This window comes from Bombina bombina, chromosome 1, assembly GCF_027579735.1.
Source record: "Bombina bombina isolate aBomBom1 chromosome 1, aBomBom1.pri, whole genome shotgun sequence".
Classification (NCBI taxonomy): domain Eukaryota; kingdom Metazoa; phylum Chordata; class Amphibia; order Anura; family Bombinatoridae; genus Bombina; species Bombina bombina.
The window spans coordinates 914353872-914374822 of NC_069499.1; the positions used below are offsets into that span (position 1 = coordinate 914353872).

At 39.0% G+C, this 20951-nt stretch overlaps 1 protein-coding gene across 1 annotated transcript in view; it reads left to right on the plus strand.

Moving 5' to 3' along the window:
• Positions 1 to 5531: 5531 nt before the first annotated feature.
• The window catches only part of CDH5 (cadherin 5), a 214701-nt gene continuing 199281 nt past the window's right edge, over positions 5532 to 20951 (plus strand). The window contains exon 1 of the mRNA XM_053699617.1: positions 5532 to 5646. The gene's annotated coding sequence lies outside the window, so the exon portion shown is untranslated. The remainder of the gene's footprint in view (positions 5647 to 20951) is intronic.

A 20951-nucleotide genomic window follows, 5' to 3' on the forward strand; every position in this document is an offset into this window, starting at 1 on the left:
TTAGAAAGTCACTTAAAATTGTATGTTCTATCTGAATCACAAAAGAAAAATTTGGGTTCAGTGTCCCTTTAATCAAGCCCTAAATGTTCCTGTATTCTGCAGCTGTCCTTTTGTGGGTCTTTTTGTATATGCTGGAGTGTGGCACCTATAAATTTGTAAGAAATGGATATATATCTTATTTTTTCTTATGCATCTATTTTTTTTCAATAGCATTTGTAAAATTTGTTCATTCTCATTGTGACTGGAAAAAAAAAACCAGTGTTTCCTCTTATTTGAGGAGGCTCCCAAGGTCAATTCTTTTTATTTTTTTATTTTTAAAGGGACAGTCTATTCAAAATTAAACTTCTACGATTCAGATAGGGCATGCAATTTTAAACAACTTCCCAAATTACTTTTATCATCAAATTTGTTTTGTTCTCTTGATATTCTTTGTTGAAAGCTAAACCTAGGTAGGCTCATATTCTAATTTCTAAACCCTTGAAGGTCGTCTCTTATATCAGTGTATTTTGTCTTTTTTTTTACAGCTAGACAGCGCTAGTTCATGTGTGTCATATAGATAACATTGTGCTTACTCTTGTAGCTAAAATGCAAGTCTGTCAATAGAACTGAAATAAGGGGGCAGTTTGCAGAGGCTTAGATACAAGGTAATCACAGAGGTAAAAAGTGTATTAATATAACTGTGTTGGTTATGCAAAACTGGGGAATGGGTAATAAAAGGAATTATCTAGCTTTTCAAACACAGTAGACTGCACCTTTAAAAATTTATAACTATTTTTGGAGTTATTTTTCTATTTTAGTGGTTCATAAATTATGGAAATATCCCCAGAAAATATACGCCTAGATTACGAGTTTTGCGTTATGAGCTGTGCATTGCTAACTTGCACGTTATTGTCACTGCTCACTTTCCTACAGCGCTGGTATTACAGGTTTTTATAAACCTGGCGTTAACAGGCAAGATGTGAGCGTAGAGCAAAATTGAGCTCCATACCGTACTCCAATACCAGCGCTGCTTAAGTGAGCGGTGAGCTGGTTATACATGCTCGTGCACGATTTCCCAATAGACATCAATGGGGAGAGCCGGCTGAGAAAAAGTCTAACAACTGCAAAAAAGCAGTAAAACTCAGTAACGCAGCCCCATTGATTCTTATGGGGAAACACATTTTATGTTTACACCTAACACCCTAACATGAACCCCGAGTCTAAACACCCCTAATCTTACACTTATTAACCCCTAATCTGCCGCCCCCGACATTGCCGACACCTTCATTATATTTATTAACCACTAATCTGCCACTCCGGACATCGCCGCTACCTATATTATACTTATTAACCCCTAATCTGCTGCCCCCAACATCGCCGACACCTACATTATATTTATTAACCCCTAATCTGCCGTCCCCAATGTCGCCGCCACTATTCTAAATGTATTAACCCCTAAAATCTAAGTCTAACCCTAACCCCCCCTAGCTTAAATATAATTTAAATAAATCTAAATAAAATTCCTATCATTACCTAAATTATTCCTATTTAAAACTAAATACTTACCTATAAAATAAACCCTAAGCTAGCTACAATATAACTAATAGTTACATTGTATCTAGCTTAGGGTTTATTTTTATTTTCCAGGCAAGTTTGTATTTATTTTAACTAGGTAGAATAGTTACTAAATAGTTATTAACTATTTAATAACTACCTAGCTAAAATAAATACAAATTTACCTGTAAAATAAAACCTAACCTAAGTTACACTAACACCTAACACTACACTACAATTAAATAACTTACCTAAATTAAATACAATTAAATAAATTAAATACAATTAGCTAAATTACAAAAAAAAACACTAAATAACAGAAAATAAATAACAAATTACAAGATATTTAAACTAATTACACCTAATCTAAGAGCCCTATCAAAATAAAAAAGCACCCCCAAAATAACCCCCCCAGCCTAAACTAAACTATCAATAGCCCTTAAAAGGGCCTTTTGCGGGGCATTTCCCCAAAGAAATCAGCTCTTTTACCTGAAAAAGAAATACAAACAACCCCCCAACAGTAAAACCCACCACCCACACAACCAACCCCCAAATAAAACCCTAACTAAAAAAAACTAAGCTCCCCATTGCCCTGAAAAGGGCATTTGGGTGGGCATTGCCCTTAAAAGGGCATTTAGCTCTATTGCCGCCCAAAGCCCTAACCTAAAAATAAAACCCACCCAATACACCCTAAAAAAATCCTAACACTAACCCCTGAAGATTCACTTACCGGGAGAAGTCTTCATCCAATCAGCAAGATGTCCTCAACGAAGCTGGCAGAAGTTGTCCTCCAGACGGGCAGAAGTGGTCCACCAGATGGGCAGAAGTCTTCACCCAGACGGCATCTTCTATCTTCATCCTTATGACGCGGAGCGGCTCCATCTTCAAGACAACCGGCGCGGAGCATCCTCTTCTTCCAACGTCTTCTTGCTGACTGAAGATACCTTTAAGTGACGTCATCCAAGATGGTGTCCCTTAGAATCCGATTGAACTTCAATCCTATTGGCTGATCCAATCAGCCAATAGAATTGAGCTCGCATTCTATTGGCTGATTTTGATAGGGCTCCTAGATTAGGTGTAATTAGTTTAAATATCTTGTAATTTGTTTTTTATTTTCTGTAATTTAGTGGATTATATTTAAGTTAGGGGGTGTTAGGGTTAGGGTTAGGATTAGATTTAGGTTTAAAGGGTTAATAAATTTAGAATAGTGGCGGCGACTTTGCGGACAGCAGATTAGGGGTTAATAAATGTAGGTAGGTGGCGGCGATGTTGGGGGCAGCAGATTAGGAGTTAATAGGTATAATGTATGTGTCGGAGATGTCCGGAGCGGCAGATTAGGGGTTAATAAGTATAATGTAGGTGGCGGCAATGTTAGGGGTGGCAGATTAGGGGTTTATAATATTTAACTAGTGTTTGCGAGGCGAGAGTGTGGCGGTTAAGGGGTTAATATGTTTATTCTAGTGGCAGCGATGTCGGGAGCGGCAGATTAGGGGTTAATAATTTTATTTTAGTGTTTGCGATGCGGGGGGGCCTCGGTTTAGGGGTTAATAGGTAGTTTATGGGTGTTAGTGTACTTTTTACCACTTTGGTTATGAGTTTTATGCTAAAGCTTTGTAGAGTAAAAGCCATAACTACTGACTTTAAAATGCGTTAGGAATCTTGGCGGTAGAGGGTGTACCGCTCATTTTTGGCCCTCCAAGGACAAACTTGTAATACCAGCGCTATGGAAGTCTCATAGAAAGAAGCCTTTACGAAATTTACGTAAGTTGGTTTGCGTTCAGGCCAAAAAAGTGTGCGGTACACCTATACCTGCAAGACTCGTAATAGCAGCGGGCGTAAAAAAGCAGCGTTAGGGCCTCTTAACGCTGCTTTTTCACCTTCCCGCAAAACTCGTAATCTAGCCGATAGTTTCTCAACTTGACCCTAATACTGCAAGTTGTGCAGTCTTACAACTTTCTTATGCTGTTTTATATAACTTTAAAAAAAAAGAATAAAATAAATAATAGGACAAAAATGGAGCTAGAAAATCATGGCAGGGTGCTTTTCTGAGGTTATAATCAATTACTTTTTTATTTTAAGTGTCAAATCTCTCCTGCTGTAACTCAACGCATAACGTTAAAGAAACATAGACAGACCCAAATATCTCAAACTGTGACCTGTCTGAATTGGGTCAGCTCTTGTAGAGAGGTGAGCCTGTGGGATATATAGAAATTAGTCATTTACATGCATCTAGGTTAGGGAAACGTGCCAGCTCTTTTACCTGCAAAGTATCAACAATAAAGACAAAGCCCTGCAACAAACTAAACTATGTTACATGATAGCAAAAAACTAAAGAGTGTACAAATAAGATTTATTAGTTATCTTCTTGTTTGTTACATGGTTGTTAGAAATACTGGATACAATTATGCATTTGTTTTCTACAGAAATTGCTAACATGATTCTTTTTTCTAAATGCCCCAAAGGGGCTGGGAATACATTTTTAGGGGGTGCTTTGAGGGAGTAGGGTGCCATTTGTTTCCTTCCTCTCTTCGGCAGAAACTTTAAATGTGACTTCTGACATTGAGGTGTTGTTGGTGAAAATCCAAGAGGAGGCCTTTGAGGTATAATCACTCCCTCATGCCACAGGTATACTTTCATTGTATCTATATGGAGAAGAATAGGTTTGGGTGCTTGTACATCTTCTATTTATTTTTCTACTGCTTTGGGCAATGTTTTACAATATTTGTTGGGGGGTCCTTGCAGGCTTATGCTAGAAAGGAGTTCACTAGCTTTCACTGCTGCAGCTCTAGCAGCTATCAATTGGTTCCATGTGAAGCAGTATGGATGTGGTAGGTCCCCGGTATGAGTTATCTTGCTCTATCTTTGTGTGGGAGTTGTGATCTTAGCCTGATCTTACTGAAGGGCAAGTTTTTGGGACTCTAGTGTTGGAGGAACTATGGTCAGGAATGGGGGTAGTACTCCTGAGGAAATACCTCTGATCCTTCCTGCTTGTGCTGTTGTGCCTTCTTCTGGATACAGCACTGGGTTTCAGGGTGGCAGGGTTTGCCTGAATACTGAAGCAGCAGGACATGCTGGTGAACCACAGGGTAGTGCTCAGGCATGATTAAACTTCTGCACAAGGACCCAGACCTGTCCAGCATCACATAAAGGTCTAGCAAGTACTCAGAACTTCTTATAACAAAGATTAGTGAGCAGTGGTGTATTTTAGCCTAGGCAAACAAGGCACTTGCCTATGGTGGTAGATTTGGGGGGTTAGCACTTTTTGAGTCTGATTACACCCACTAGCTACACCCATATATACACGCACACTGCACTACACACACTCACACTACACACATGCAATGCCATGAAAAAAAAGTCATGTTACACCCTCACCAAAAAATATTATGGCCAAAAAAGGTCTAAAATCTGAGGGGAAGGGCAGCAGAATTTTGAGTCCCTAGGGCAGCATAAAACCTAAATATGCCACTGTTAATGAGGCTTTGTACTGTAAGTTTTGTGGGACAACATTATTATTACATGCTAAATAAAATAAATGATTTCATTGTTGGAAAGGTACTCATTTTGATTTTTATTGGGTTCCATAATAATAATAATAATTAATTCTTAGTATAAGAAATATTACAATAAAAAACAACATATGAAACCAAAGACATGTTTGTCGTATTGATATTTATGTTGTGATAGAACATACGGGTTCCAAAGCTGGGACTAGATCACAGAATGTGTTGACATGTGGTTTTGACCTCAAATCTCCACTTTTAATATTGGTCATTATCCAGGCTTCTCAATTCTGTGTTGCAACAAGCTTCTGCTTTCCTTTAGAGTTCATATTATAAAGATATGCACACCAAACAAAAAAAAAATCTGAATTTTGTTTATCTTGTTTCCTCCACTCTTGAAATGGCTTCGAGCCTCTGTAACATGCAAAACAATGAGAGGAAGGAAACCTTTAGGGGAGAGTCCAACTGACTCCCAAACTGGACATTCTGGGAAGTCACAAACTCCAGCACAAACCTTGTTCCAGACAGTTATTGTTATTGTTACCTTGTTAACTGGTGGATTATTATTTAAATTATTTCAGTAAAAGCTAGAAACACTACTACACCTCAGGTAAGATAATATGTATTCTTATTTCTATTGTTATGATAATTTAGTCAATGTTAATAATATCTAATGAGGATAAATACATATGAGGTTGATCACAATCCTTAGCAAATGATTTATCTACAAAAATCCCTATGGATTTTAATGGTGATTTTCTGTTGAAAAACATTCGATACGTTTTTCTAAAAGATTGCGATCGATCCCTATATCTTTAATATTAAATCATCATAATCTACTAAGAACTTTATTTCTGCATTGTTTAAATTGCGATTATAAGCTCTTGGTAACTAGAAAGTATATATTCTGATTTTATCTGTAATGTATATATTTTCAGAAATCGTAGTAGGGATAATGGGTGTCTGGTGTGAGAGGAGAATGCTTTTTATACCCTTTTATATATTGTGTGTGTTTGTCTGTGTGAGAGTGTTTATATCCATATAATTATCCACAAAGATGTTATAGATATAAATGATTAAAAGCAGTTAATCAAAATATTAGTTTTATCCACAATAACAGTTTACTGATTATTTTGCTTTTTAACATTTCCAAAATTGGAATCCACATGAATGCATTTCAGTTTTGTATAGAAGCATTTTTGTAATATACATGTATTAATAAAAAAACGCTTCACATTAAAAGATATAGCGGTTTCAAATGTGTATTTAAGTATGCATTGTGCACCAGCGTTTTAAAGACAGCACTTGCTCAGCATGCGTTAATGACTCAGTACCATGTGTTAATGACTCAGTTTGTTAGCTACTGACATGATACACGCCCTACTGATGCTCTGAGCAGCTGCAATATTTAAAATGCTGGTGCATTGAGAATATCTAGTTATGTTTCACATGCACGTGCAGAGAAAAATGTTAACACTAAAACAGTAATAACTTTTAGTAAAAGCATTTTGCCAGTACATGTATATTGCAAAAATGTTTCTATTTAAAGATGTAACTCATCTATGCGCATTCAAAATTTAGCCCGGAATGTCCCTTTAAATACTAAAGTCTGAGATTATACTGGTACAACATGAGTCATGTACCCTTGAGTACAAAGATAATAAAATTGATTTACTGCATTTTTTGGCTAAACACAATACACCTTTTTATTGTAAATAATTTAGAAAGTGGTTATATTATTTGGTTATAATTCACATTGAATCTTTTATTGTGGAATGAAGAGTAGTCCCTAATTTCCAATTAGTTCATTATATTTTTTTTTCTTCTTCAGTTTATTCATTTATTTGTAAATTGATGTCAGTACATTTAAAGCTTAAATTCCCAAACACATTTACTGGAAGATCATTCCATGAATCTACTGCTGAACTGCTGTTTAGTTTTTAATTGTTTTTTTTTTGTTGTTGTTTTGAGAATTCTTGTTTACCTCTTAAGGACATATGACAGAATTTTTTAGTCATAAAACAATTGAGCAAACTGAAAGCTGTGTCCTTAAAGGGTTAATATACCGCTCTGTAATTGTGAAGCCTATTACTTGCTTTGCTTTTCAGTGTAAATATACATGTTACATAGACTACACAGTCTCAGTCCTCAGATACCAATATAAATACATGTTACATAGACTACACAGTCTCAGTCCTCAGATACCAATATAAATACATGTTACATAGACTACACAGTGTCAGTGCTCAGATACCAATATAAATACATGTTACATAGACTACACAGTGTCAGTGCTCAGATACCAATATAAATACGTTTCATAGACTGCACAGTCTCAGGGCTCAGATGCCAATATAAATACACATGTTACATAGACTAAACAGTGTCAGTGCTCAGATACCAATATAAATAAGTTACATAGACTACACAGTCTCAGTCCTCAGATACAAATATAAATACATGTTACATAGACTACACAGTGTCAGTCCTCAGATACCAATATAAATACATGTTACATAGACTACACAGTCTCAGTCCTCAGATACCAATATAAATACGTGTTACATAGACTACACAGTGTCAGTGCTCAGATACCGATATAAATACATGTTACATAGACTACACAGTGTCAGTGCTCAGATACCAATATAAATACATGTTACATAGACTACACAGTCTCAGTCCTCAGATACCAATATAAATACATCTTACATAGACTACACAGTCTCAGTCCTCAGATACCAATATAAATACGTTTCATAGACTGCACAGTCTCAGGGCTCAGATGCCAATATAAATACACATGTTACATAGACTATATAGTCTGAGGGGTCTATTTATTAATGTGCGGACGAACATGATCCGCTATAGCGAACCATGCCTGCCGCACATCGATAAATGCCGACAGCGTATGCTGTCGGCATTTATTATTGCACCAGCGGTTCTTGTGAACTGCTGGTGCAATACCGCCCCCAATCAGATTCGCGGCTAATCGGCCGCTAGCAGGGGGTATCAATCAGCCTGATCGTACATGATCGGGCGGATTGCTATACGCTGCCTCAGAGGCGGCGTATGAGTTTAGGAGCAGCGGTCTTAAGAAGGCTCACGTCTCATTGCTCAGATACCAATATAAATATATGTTACATAGACTACACAGTCTCAGTGCTCAGATACCAATATAAATACATCTTACATAGACTACACAGTGTCAGTGCTCAGATACCAATATAAATAAGTTACATAGAGTACACAGTGTCAGTGCTCAGATACCAATATAAATACATCTTGCATAGACTACACAGTGTCAGTGCTCAGATACCGATATAAATAAGTTACATAGACTGCACAGTGTCAGTGCTTAGATACCAATATAAATACGTTACATAGACTGCACAGTGTCAGTGCTCAGATACCAATATAAATACGTTACATAGACTACACAGTGTCAGTGCTCAGATACCAATATAAATACATGTTACATAGACTACACAGTGTCAGTGCTCAGATACCAATATAAATACATGTTACATAGACTACACAGTGTCAGTGCTCAGATACCGATATAAATACATGTTACATAGACTAAACAGTCTCAGTGCTCAGATACCAATATAAATACATGTTACATAGACTACACAGTGTCAGTGCTCAGATACCAATATAAATACATGTTTCATAGACTGCACAGTCTCAGTGCTCAGATATATAAATACATCTTACACAGACTACACAGTGTCAGTGCTCAGATACCAATATAAATAAGTTACATAGACTACACAGTCTCAATGCTCAGATACCAATATAAATACATAAAAGGTTATATAGACTACACAGTGTCAGTGCTCAGATACCAATATAAATACATGTTACATAGACTACACAGTGTCAGTGCTCAGATACCAATATAAATACGTGTTACATAGACTACACAGTGTCAGTGCTCAGATACCAATATAAATACATGTTACATAGACTACACAGTCTCAGTGCTCAGATATCAATATAAATACATGTTACATAGACTACACAGTCTCAGTGCTCAGATATCAATATAAGTACATGTTACATAGACTACACAGTCTCAGTGCTCAGATACCAATATAAAATGGAGGTTAATCAGGGCCTGTGCATTTCCTGCTTTTGTTCCAAAAGAAGAATGGAAACAGGATGCTTACAATGTAACTGCACTTCCATAGAAAAAAAAACCATATGCATCAGCTTCCCTTTGCATTGAAACAAGAATCCCTGGAAAGGAAGAGAGAGATTTTGACCTCTGCTGATTGCAATTTGGTCCCTTTTGATTGTGTATTTTGAATTAGATAAAAGTGTGGGAGGAGCACATAGAATTATGTTCCATGATGTTGTGTATTTTAAATAAAATTCATAGTCATTGTAATATGTCAGAATCTTTTCTTGGGCAATACACTATTATTTAATATAGATAAAGCACAGATCTTGAATACTTAGATGACTATTTTCAAGAATTTAAACTGAAAAAAACTGTAATTTTGGTTGAAGGTTTACTGCAAACATTCAATTTCTATAACCAAATAGGTGAACTTTATAAAACATACTTTACTGCAATCCAGTAACAACATGTTGACAGTAGATGAATTTGAATATCTTAAAATGCCCTAACTTAGGGCTAGATTACGAGTCTTGCGTTATGAGTAAAAAAGCAGTGTTAAGCCTCATAACGCTGCTTTTTTACTACCGCTGCTATTACGAGTCTTGCAGATTTAGGGGCACCGCACACTTTTTTGGCCGTACCGCAAATCAACTTACGCAAATTGCATAAAGTCTTTTTTCAATGGGACTTCCATAGCACCGGTATTACAAGCTTGTCCTGGGAGGTCAAAAAGTGAGCGGTACACCCTATCCCGTCAAGATTCGTAACGCATTCTAAAGTCAGTAGTTATGAGTTTTACACTACAAAGCTGTAGCATAAAACTCATAACTAAAGTGATAAAAAGTACACTAACACCCATAAACTACCTATTAACCCCTAAACCGAGGCCCTCCCGCATCGCAAACACTATAATAAAATAATTAACCCCTAATCTGCCGCCCCGACATCACCACCACTATAATAAACATATTAACCCCTAAACCGCCGCACTCCCGCCTCGCAAACACTAGTTAAATATTATTAACCCCTAATCTGCTGCCCCTAACATCGCCGCCACCTACCTACATTTATTAACCCCTAATCTGCTGTCCCCAATGTCGCCGCCAGCCAGCCACTATACTAAAGTTATTAAACCCTAAACCTAAGTCTAACCCTAACCCTAACACCCTCTAACGTAAATATAATTAAAAGAAATCTAAATAAAAATTACTATCATTACATAAATAATTCCTATTTAAAACTAAATACTTACCTATAAAATAAACCCTAAGCTAGCTACAATATAACTAATAGTTACATTGTAGCTATCTTAGGGTTTATTTTTATTTTACAGGCAGGTTTGTATTTATTTTAACTAGGTATAATAGTTACTAAATAGTTATTAACTATTTAATAACTACCTAGCTAAAATAAATACAAATTTACCTGTAAAATAAAAAAAATAAAAAAAAAAACAGAATTTATGCTTACCTGATAAATTACTTTCTCCAACGGTGTGTCCGGTCCACGGCGTCATCCTTACTTGTGGGATATTCTCTTCCCCAACAGGAAATGGCAAAGAGTCCCAGCAAAGCTGGTCACATGATCCCTCCTAGGCTCCGCCCACCCCAGTCATTCGACCGACGGACAGGAGGAATTATATATAGGAGAAACCATATAATACCGTGGTGACTGTAGTTAGAGAAAATAATTCATCAGACCTGATTAAAAAACCAGGGCGGGCCGTGGACCGGACACACCGTTGGAGAAAGTAATTTATCAGGTAAGCATAAATTCTGTTTCCTCCAACATTGGTGTGTCCGGTCCACGGCGTCATCCTTACTTGTGGGAACCAATACCAAAGCTTTAGGACACGGATGAAGGGAGGGAGCAAATCAGGTCACCTAAACGGAAGGAACCCCAGCTTGCAAAACCTTTCTCCCAAAAATAGCCTCCGAAGAAGCAAAAGTATCAAATTTGTAAAATTTGGCAAAAGTGTGCAGTGAAGACCAAGTCGCTGCCTTACATATCTGGTCAACAGAAGCCTCGTTCTTGAAGGCCCATGTGGAAGCCACAGCCCTAGTTGAGTGAGCTGTGATTCTTTCGGGAGGCTCCCGTCCGGCAGTCTCATAAGCCAATCGGATAATGCTTTTAAGCCAAAAGGAAAGAGAGGTAGAAGTCGCTTTTTGACCTCTCCTTTTACCAGAATAAACAACAAACAAGGAAGATGTTTGTCTGAAATCTTTAGTAGCCTCTAAATAGAATTTTAGAGCACGGACTACGTCCAAATTGTGTAACAAACGTTCTTTCTTTGAAACTGGATTCGGACACAAAGAAGGTACAACTATCTCCTGGTTAATATTTTTGTTAGAAACAACTTTCGGAAGAAAACCAGGCTTAGTACGCAAAACCACCTTATCTGCATGGAACACCAGATAGGGCGGAGAACACTGCAGAGCAGATAACTCTGAAACTCTTCTAGCAGAAGAAATTGCAACTAAAAACAAAACTTTCCAAGATAGTAACTTAATATCTATGGAATGTAAAGGTTCAAACGGAACCCCTTGAAGAACTGAAAGAACTAGATTTAGACTCCAGGGAGGAGTCAAAGGTCTGTAAACAGGCTTGATCCTAACCAGAGCCTGAACAAATGCTTGAACATCTGGCATAGCTGCCAGTCGTTTCTGAAGTAAAACAGATAAAGCAGACATCTGTCCCTTTAGAGAACTTGCAGATAATCCTTTCTCCAAACCTTCTTGTAGAAAGGATAGAATCTTAGGAATTTTTATCTTGCTCCATGGGAATCCTTTGGATTCACACCAACAGATATATTTTTTCCATATTTTATGGTAAATTTTTCTAGTTACAGGCTTTCTAGCCTGAATCAGAGTATCTATTACAGAATCTGAAAACCCACGCTTTGATAAAATCAAGCGTTCAATCTCCAAGCCATCAGTTGGAGGGAAACCAGATTCGGATGTTCGAATGGACCCTGAACAAGAAGGTCCTGTCTCAAAGGTAGCTTCCATGGTGGAGCCAATGACATATTCACCAGGTCTGCATACCAAGTCCTGCGTGGCCACGCAGGAGCTATCAAGATCACCAAGGCCCTCTCCTGATTGATCCTGGCTACCAGCCTGGGAATGAGAGGAAACGGTGGGAATACATAAGCTAGGTTGAAGGTCCAAGGTGCTACTAGTGCATCTACTAGAGTCGCCTTGGGATCCCTGGATCTGGACCCATAGAAAGGAACCTTGAAGTTCTGACGAGATGCCATCAGATCCATGTCTGGAATGCCCCATAATTGAGTTATTTGGGCAAAGACTTCCGGATGGAGTTCCCACTCCCCCGGATGGAATGTCTGACGACTCAGAAAATCCGCTTCCCAATTTTCCACTCCTGGGATGTGGATCGCAGACAAGTGGCAGGAGTGATCCTCCGCCCATTGAATTATCTTGGTCACTTCTTTCATCGCCAGGGAACTCTTTGTTCCCCCCTGATGATTGATATATGCAACGGTCGTCATGTTGTCTGATTGAAACCTTATGAATTTGGCCTTTGCTAGTTGAGGCCAAGCTCTGAGAGCATTGAATATCGCTCTCAGTTCCAGAATGTTTATCGGGAGAAGAGACTCTTCCCGAGACCATAGACCCTGAGCTTTCAGGGATTCCCAGACCGCGCCCCAGCCCACTAGACTGGCGTCGGTCGTGACAATGACCCACTCTGGTCTGCGGAAGCTCATTCCCTGTGACAGATTGTCCAGGGTCAGCCACCAACGGAGTGAATCTCTGGTCTTTTGATCTACTTGAATCTTCGGAGACAAGTCTGTATAATCCCCATTCCACTGTCTGAGCATGCACAGTTGTAATGGTCTTAGATGAATTCGTGCAAAAGGAACTATGTCCATTGTTGCAACCATCAATCCTATTACTTCCATGCACTGCGCTATGGAAGGACGAGGAACAGAATGAAGTACTTGACAAGAGCTTAGAAGTTTTGATTTTCTGACCTCTGTCAGAAAAATCCTCATTTCTAAGGAATCTATTATTGTTCCCAAGAAGGGAACTCTTGTAGACGGGGACAGAGAACTTTTTTCTTTGTTCACCTTCCATCCGTGAGATCTGAGAAAGGCTAGGACGATGTCCGTATGAGCCTTTGCTTTTGACAGGGACGACGCTTGAATTAGGATGTCGTCCAAGTAAGGTACTACTGCAATGCCCCTTGGTCTTAGAACCGCTAGAAGGGACCCTAGTACCTTTGTGAAAATCCTTGGAGCAGTGGCTAATCCGAATGGAAGTGCCACAAACTGGTAATGCTTGTCCAGAAAAGCGAACCTTAGGAACTGATGATGTTCCTTGTGGATAGGAATATGTAGGTACGCATCCTTTAAATCCACGGTAGTCATAAATTGACTTTCCTGGATGGTGGGTAGGATCGTTCGAATAGTTTCCATTTTGAACGATGGTACCCTGAGAAATTTGTTTAGGATCTTCAGATCCAAAATTGGTCTGAATGTTCCCTCTTTTTTGGGAACTATGAACAGATTGGAATAAAATACCATTCCTTGTTCTCTTATTGGAACTGGATGTATCACTCCCATCTTTAACAGGTCTTCTACACAATGTAAGAATGCCTGTCTCTTTATTTGGTTTGAAGATAAGTGAGACCTGTGGAACCTTCCCCTTGGGGGTAGTTCCTTGAATTCCAGGAGATAACCTTGAGAAACTATTTCTAGCGCCCAAGGATCCTGAACATCTCTTGCCCAAGCCTGAGCAAAGAGAGAGAGTCTGCCCCCCACTAGATCCGGTCCCGGATCGGGGGCTATCCCTTCATGCTGTTTTGGTAGCAGTGGTAGGCTTCTTGGCCTGCTTACCCTTGTTCCAGCCTTGCATTGGTTTCCAGGCTGGTTTGGGTTGTGAAGTATTACCCTCTTGCTTAGAGGATGCAGAATTAGAGGCTGGTCCGTTTCTGCGAAAGGGACGAAAATTAGGCTTATTTTTAGCCTTAAAAGACCTATCCTGTGGGAGGGCGTGGCCCTTTCCCCCAGTGATGTCTGAAATAATCTCTTTCAAATCTGGTCCAAATAATGTTTTACCTTTGAAAGGAATGTTAAGCAATTTTGTCTTGGAAGACACATCCGCTGACCAAGACTTTAGCCAAAGCGCTCTGCGCGCCACGATAGCAAACCCTGAATTTTTCGCCGCTAATCTAGCTAATTGCAAAGCGGCATCTAAAACAAAAGAGTTAGCCAATTTAAGTGCTTGAACTCTGTCCATAACCTCCTCATACGAAGATTCTTTACTGAGCGACTTTTCTAGTTCCTCGAACCAGAAACACGCTGAAAGCACAACTATCTTCGATAGGAATAGTAGTGCGTTTGTTTAGAGTAGAAACCGCCCCCTCGACCTTGGGGACTGTCTGCCATAAGTCCTTCCTGGGGTCGACTATAGGAAATAATTTCTTAAATATAGGGGGGGGAACAAAAGGTATGCCGGGCTTTTCCCACTCTTTATTTACTATGTCCGCCACCCGCTTGGGTATAGGAAAAGCGTCGGGGGGCACCGGAACCTCTAGGAACTTGTCCATCTTACATAATTTCTCTGGAATGACCAAATTGTCACAATCATCCAGAGTAGATAACACCTCCTTAAGCAGTGCGCGGAGATGTTCTAATTTAAATTTAAATGTCACAACATCAGGTTCAGCTTGATGAGAAATTTTTCCTGAATCTGAGATTTCTCCATCAGACAAAACCTCCCTCATGGCCCCTTGAGATTGGTGTGAGGGTATTTCAGAACAGTTATCATCAGCGCCCTCTTGCTCTTCAGTGTTTAAAACAGAGCAATCGCGCTTTCTCTGATAAGTAGGCATTTTGGATAAAAGATTTGCTATGGAGTTATCCATTACAGCCGTTAATTATTGCATGGTAATAAGTATTGGCGCACTAGATGTACTAGGGGCCTCCTGCGTGGGCAAAAATGGTGTAGACACAGTAGGGGATGATGTAGTATCATGTTTACTCCCCTCATTTGAGGAATCATCTTGGGCAATATCATTATCTGTGGCATTACTGTCCTTACTTTGTTTGGACACTATGGCACAATTATCACATAAATTTAAATGGGGAGACACATTGGCTTTCATACATATAGAACATAGCTTATCTGATGGTACAGACATGTTAAACAGGCTTAAACTTGTCAACAAAGCACAAAAAAACGTTTTAAAATAAAACCGTTACTGTCTCTTTAAATTTCAAACTGAAAACACTTTATTACTGAATATGTGAAAAAGTATGAAGGAATTGTTCAAAAATTACCAAAATTTCACCACAGTGTCTTAAAGCATTAAAAGTATTGCACACCAAATTTCAGAGCTTTAACCCTTAAAATAACGGAACCAGAGCCGTTTTTAAATTTAACCCCTATACAGTCCCAGCTATATGCTTTGCTGAGACCCAACCAAGCCCAGAGGGGAATACGATACCAAATGACGCCTTCTAGAAGCTTTTTTAGTGATTCTTAGATCCTCACACATGCATCTGCATGCCTTGCTCTCCAAAAACAACTGCGCAGTATTGGCGCGAAAATGAGGCTCAGTCTATAACTAGAAAGGCCCCCAGACTAAAAAAGGTGTCCAACACAGTGCCTGCCGTTTTTTAAACGTTCCCCAAGATTATAATGCCAATTATTAGCTAGAATCTGCATAATATGCCCCAATAAAGCAATCGTTTTAGCCCATAAAAATGTCTACCAGTTTTTAAGCCCTTTTTTAAGCCCTTTATTCTTTTATGTTTAACTAAGAAAATGGCTTACCGGTCCCCATGAGGGGAAATGACAGCCTTCCAGCATTACATGGTCTTGTTAGAAATATGGCTAGTCATACCTTAAGCAGAAAAGTCTGCTAACTGTTTCCCCCAACTGAAGTTACTTCATCTCAACAGTCCTGTGTGGAAACAGCAATCGATTTTAGTTACTGTCTGATAAAATCATCTTCCTCTTACAAACAGAAATCTTCATCCTTTTCTGTTTCAGAGTAAATAGTACATACCAGCACTATTTTAAAATAACAAACACTTGATAGAAGAATAAAAACTACATTTAAACACCAAAAAACTCTTAACCATCTCCGTGGAGATGTTGCCTGTGCAACGGCAAAGAGAATGACTGGGGTGGGCGGAGCCTAGGAGGGATCATGTGACCAGCTTTGCTGGGACTCTTTGCCATTTCCTGTTGGGGAAGAGAATATCCCACAAGTAAGGATGACGCCGTGGACCGGACACACCAATGTTGGAGAAAAAGGGTTTTTTTGTAATTTAGCTAATTGCAGTGAATTTAGTTAATTGTATTTAATTTAGGGAATTTATTTAATTGTAGGATTAGGTTAGGTGTTAGTGTAAGACAGGTTAGGTTTTATTTTACAGGTCAATTTATATTTATTTTAGCTAGGTAGTTAGTAAATAGTTAATAACTAGCTTAGGTAGCTAGCTTAGGGTTTATTTTATAGGTAAGTATTTAGTTTTAAATAGGAATTATTTAGTTATTAATAGGTTTGATTTAGATTTAATTTAATTATATTTATATTAGGGGGTGTTAGGGTTAGATTTAGGGGTTAATAAATTTAGTATAGTGGCGGCGACGTTGGAGGCGGCAGATTAGAGGTTAATAAATTTAGGTAGGTGGTGGCGATGTTAGGGACGGCAGATTAGGGGTTAATAATATTTAACTAGTGTTTGCGATGCAGGACTACGGCGGTTTAGGGGTTAATATGTTTATTATAGTGGTGGCGATGTCCGGAGTGGCAGATTAGGGGTTAATAAGTATAATGTAGGTGTCGGCGATGTCAGGGGCAACAATAAGCAATAAGTGTAAGATTAAGGGTGTTTAGATTCAGGGTTCATGTTAGGGTGTTAGGTGTAAACATAACTTTTGTTTCCCCATAGGAATCAATGGGGCTGCGTTACGGAGCTTTATGCTCCTTTATTGCAGGTGTTAGACTTTTTCTCAGCCGGCTCTCCCCATTGATGTCTATGGGGAAATCGTGCACGAGCACTTACAACCAGCTCACCACTGACTTAAGCAGCGCTGGTATTGGGGTGTTGCATGGAGCACAATTTTGCTCTACGCTCACTTCTTGCCTGTTAACGTCGGGTTTATGAAAACCTGTAATACCAGCGCTGTAGGGAAGTGAGCAGTGACAATAACGTGCAAGTTAGCACCGCACCCCTCATAATCTAACCGTTAGTATTTGATGGTCAAAAACAAGTCTGCAATGTATGGTGTGTTTGTGTACAATGTGTGAGTACTGTGTATGTGCAGTGTGTGTGCGTGTGTGTAATGTGTTTGTGTATACTGTATATTGTGTAAGAACAGTGTATGTATAGTTTATGTGTGTATAATGTAAGCACAATGTAGTGTGTGTAGTGCGCATGTGTGTGCTCATATAATGTTTCTATGGTGTAGTTTGTGAATACTGTGTATGTGTAGTATGTGTGTTTGTTGTAGTGTTTGAGTTCTGTGTGTGTGTATAATGTGTTTGTGTGTACTGTGTAGTGTGTGAGAACTGTGTATGCATAGTGTGCATGTGTGTGCATGTATAACGTGTCTACGGTGTAGGTTGTGAGTACTGTGTGTGTGTGTAATATGTGTGAAGAGTACTGTGTGTGTATGTGCTGTGTGCATGTCTGCAATGTGTGTGTACAGTGGGTGTATGTGTAGTGTGCATTTTATGTGTGTAGGTTTATTGTCTATGTAGTGTGTGTACTGTGGGTGTATGTGTATGTACTGTGTGTAGTGAAGTGTGTACTGTCAAGCCAAGAAGAAATGTGTACTGTGGATGTATGTGTAGTGTGTGTGTGAACTGTGTGTAGTGTAGTGTGTACTGTGTGTAGTGTAGTGTATAGTGCGGATGTATGTGTAGTGTGTGTGTGAACTGTGTGTAGTGTAGTGTGTACTATGTGTAGTGTAGTGTATAGTGCGGATGTATGTGTAGTGTGTGTATGAACTGTGTGTAGTGTAGTGTGTACTATGTGTAGTGTACAGGGCCGCCACTAGAAATTTTGGGGCCCCTGACTTAACCATTGATCAGGGCCCCCCCCCCATTTGACATGTGCAATTTTTGACCAAGTGACTAAAACGTATATGCACTTTATTCTTAAGTGTCTATTTAAACTTGGAAATGTTGTAAAGGTAGTAACATACACTGAAACATACACACACACTCACACATAAGGATTCACATATAGACACTTTAGCAGACACACAAAGAAACACACTCAGCACTTGTTTACATTGACCCGACAAGTAATGAGGTAGACTACAGTTTTGTTAAAAAAAAAGGAGATTTAGAAAACAAAATATGGAGCTCTGATTATATTTTTGTAAAGGAAGATGCCAACTAAATGACAACAGCATGCAGTGGCTGAAAGGAAGGGCCCTGAACTGTCTAAACAATAATTTAAAGGTTAAATGGTGGATTAGGTGACTTCCGGAAAGGTCTCATTAGTCTCAAAGTCTGTAGAAAGATGTGAATAATCAGTAGTAAGGTAAAATGTCCTAAAAAGGAACAGACAATGGACACACACACACAAACTCAAACTTGCACATACACCCAAGGAAACACAGACAGAGACAGCCTCAGAAAACACACAAAGACATACACACACACACACACACACACAGACACCCACAGAAAACACACAAAGACATACACACACAGACAACCACATAAAACACAGAAATACATACTGTACATACACACACCCTCACTGAGACATCCACAGAATACACACACCCTCACAGAGATATCCACAGAAAACACAGACATACATACATACACACACTCACAGAGACATCCACAGAAAACACAGATATACACACCCACCCCTACAGAGGCATCCAGAGAAAATACACAAAGACAAACATACACACACCCTAACAGAGACACCCATAGAAAAAGCTCAAAGACATATGCACACACCCTCACAGACATCCACAGAAAATGCACAAAGACATACACACCCACCCTCACAGAGAGACCCACAGAGAAAAAAATGCATACACACTCATAGAGACACAAACCAAAGCACAAAGACATAAACACAGACACTCACAGGAGGGAACATTTATGCACCTTGCATCCCCTAAATAAACAGTGTGTGTGACATGCATGATAAAAAAAAAAGCAGAAATTAAGAGATCATTTTTTAAAGAATCATATTTGTAATTGTGCAAACAAAAATAATTCTGTGAATTCAAAATTGTACATTAATGATCTGTGTAGATGGCTAGATGAAGAAAAGTACTTTTAAAAGGTTGACATATGTTTGTGTGTTTTTTTTCCCAACCAAGAGCACCACTTCAAATATAGTGTACAAATGTTCTCATCTGTCAGCTGTACTTAAAGGGACAGTCAAGTATAAATTAAACTTTCATTATTCAGATAGGACTTTTAATTTTAATTGACTTCCCAATTTACTTTTATCATCAAATTTGCTTTTTTCTCTTGGTATTCTTAGTTTAAACGAAACATAGGTAGGCTCATATGCTAATTTCTAAGCCTTTGAGGGCTGCCTCTTATCACATGATTTTTAAATCTCTTTTCAACACAAAGAGACAGAAAGTACATGTGGGCCATATAGATAACACTGGCCTAGATTTAGAGTTTTGTCGGTAACGACCCGCGTAGCTAACGCCGGCTTTTTTCTGGCCGCACCATGGCCTAGATTTGGAGTTTGGCGTTAGCCGTGAAAACCAGCGTTAGAGGCTCCTAACGCTGTTTTTAGGCTAACTCCGGTATTTGGAGTCACTCAAAATAGGGTCTAACGCTCACTTTTCAGCCGCGACTTTTCCATACCGCAGATCCCCTTACGTCAATTGCGTATCCTATCTTTTCAATGGGATCTTTCTAACTCTGGTATTTAGAGTCATGGCTGAAGCGAGCGTTAGAACTCTAACGACAAAACTCCAGCCGCAGGAAAAAAGTCAGTAGTTGAGAGCTTTCTGGGCTAACGCCGGTTCATAAAGCTCTTAACTACTGTACTCTAAAGTACATTAAAACCCATAAACTACCTATGTACCCCTAAACTGAGGCCCCCCCACATCGCCGCCACTCGATTAAATTTTTTTAACCCCTAATCTGCCGACCGCCACCTACGTTATACTTATGTACCCCTAATCTGCTGCCCCTAACACCGCCAACCCCTATATTATATTTATTAACCCCTAATCTGCCCCCCACAACATCGCCGCCAGCTACCTACAATAATTAACCCCTAATCTGCCGACCGCAAAGCGCCGCCACCTACATTATAGCTATGTACCCCTAATCTGCTGCCCCTAACACCGCCGACCCCTATATTATATTTATTAACCCCAAATCTGCCCCCCACAACGTCGCCTCCACCTGCCTACACTTATTAACCCCTAATCTGCCGAGCGGACCGCACCGATACTATAATAAAGTTATTAACCCCTAATCCGCCTCACTAACCCTATAATAAATAGTATTAACCCCTAATCTGCCCTCCCTAACATCGCCAACACCTAACTTCAATTATTAACCCCTAATCTGCCGACCGGAGCTCACCGCTATTCTAATAAATGTATTAACCCCTAAAGCTAAGTCTAACCCTAACACTAACACCCCCCTAACTTAAATATAATTTTAATCTAACGAAATTAATTAACTCTTATTAAATAAATTATTCCTATTTAAAGCTAAATACTTACCTGTAAAATAAATCCTAATATAGCTACAATATAAATTATAATTACATTGTAGCTATTTTAGGATTTATATTTATTTTA